A 1811-nucleotide genomic window follows, 5' to 3' on the forward strand; every position below is an offset into this window, starting at 1 on the left:
CGCCTTCACGCAAAGTGTGCGTGGCAGCCTGGTACAGAGGAAATCTCAGATCCAAACAAAGCAAAAATACCTACCGAAGCTGGGTGTGCTAACACTGAAAATCCGACTCTTTGGAGACCTGACAGGAGAATTCCGTCGGCCAAGGTCATCCTCTGCTATATAGGGAGTTTGAGGCTCCCGTGGAGGCTGCTGAAGTCTTTAGAAAACAAAAAACAAAGAAGCTGCAGTAGGACTGATAAGAACAAGTGCTGTTCTGGAAGAGGGCACAAAGTTTGATTCCCAGCCCCTATATCAGAAGCTCACAACTGCCTGTAACTCCCGCTTCAAGAAATCTAATGCCTCTGGCCTCCTTGGGCACTGGCACATGCGTATACCAGACCCAGAAACACATGAGCACATTATTTTAAAATAATATATATTTTTTTAAAAATGAAACTGCAGTAGGAAGAAGTTAAGTTGCTGGGCGGTGGTGGGGCACACCTTTAGTCCCAGCACTTGGGAGGCAGAGGCAGGCGGATTTCTGAGTTCAAGGCCAGCCTGGTCTACTGAGTTCCAGGATAGCCAGGTCTACACAGAGAACCCTGTCTAGAAAAAACAAACAAACAAACAAAAAAACCCCAAAAAACAAACAAAACAAAAAAGAAACAAAAAAAAAAGAAACTGTAGTAGAAAGAAGTTAAGTTTATCGAATCTGGTTTTTTGGAAACAGGTTCTCCCTAAGTAGTTCTGGCTCAGAGATCCTCCTGCCTCTGTCCATATGTGTTGAGCCTAAAGTGCACTACCAGTCCCACCCTTCTATTTTTATCTTGAGACCCGTGCCCTGGCAGGTCTTAGCCTTTCAACCTGTCTACGCCATTCTTCAGAATAACTAGACTCCAAATCTGGGCTGTGCCACTAGGCCTAACTCTATGCCTTTTTTCTTATACATACATATCTATGACACAATGTATAAATCAGGCACAATAAAGATTAACAATTGGACCAGGCGTTGCTGGCAAGTTCCTTTAATGGAATAACTCCAGAGTCCAAGGCAGGCAGGCCTCTAAGAGTTCAAGGCCAGCCTTTCTACAGAGCAAATTCCAGGTCAGCCAGGGCTACAAAGAGAAACTCTGGGAACACTAGCTGGGTGTGATGGTACTTCTTACAGCTCACAGAGGAGGAGGATCCAGACTGTCAGGCCAGATTTGGCTAAATAGGGAATTCAAGACCACCATCTGGGGCCTGCATACAAAAATCCTGTCTTTCAGGTTTGGTAATGTACTAAAGGCAGAAGCAGGTGGATCTCTGTGAATTTCAAGCCAGCCTGGTCTGCAAATCGAATTCCAGAACACCCAGGGCTACACAGGGAAACCCTGTTTCAAAACCAAAAACAAACAAAAAATGAAAACAAAAGAAGAGAGAGAAAAAGATCCTGTATAAGAATAATGTATGGCAATATAAGTTATATGACTGTGGTCCCTCTCAAATGTGTTTCTATCTTGTTGCTGTGATCAAATAGCTTTTTTTGGTTTTTGGTTTTTGTTTTTTTAGTATAGCCCTGGCTGTCCTGGAACTCAGGCTGTAGACCAGGCTATGGCTGGGAATCGGGAGCACCGTCCCTTGGCCTGAGTGGCCATGTTGGCAGTGTATGCAGAAACTAGCAATGGTAGCTGTCTCCTCCTGGGTAGGATGTCTATTACCTAAAACTGTTCCTACTGAGACCTTCTACTGAGACTAGCTGGCCCCGACCCCTGCAAGTAGATAACCTCCAGGAGGTTGTGGGGAGGGGGGTGCAGTAGTAGGTGTGGCTCCAATAAGCACAACTCACCTGC

The 1811-nt window shown here is 45.3% G+C and overlaps 1 protein-coding gene across 1 annotated transcript in view; it reads left to right on the forward strand.

Moving 5' to 3' along the window:
- Positions 1-1811, forward strand: part of LOC116099982 (collagen alpha-2(I) chain-like) — a 20516-nt gene that overhangs the window by 799 nt on the left and 17906 nt on the right. The gene's annotated exons all lie outside the window — the stretch shown is intronic.

The sequence above is a fragment of the Mastomys coucha genome, unplaced genomic scaffold (genome assembly GCF_008632895.1).
Source record: "Mastomys coucha isolate ucsf_1 unplaced genomic scaffold, UCSF_Mcou_1 pScaffold20, whole genome shotgun sequence".
NCBI classification, from domain to species: domain Eukaryota; kingdom Metazoa; phylum Chordata; class Mammalia; order Rodentia; family Muridae; genus Mastomys; species Mastomys coucha.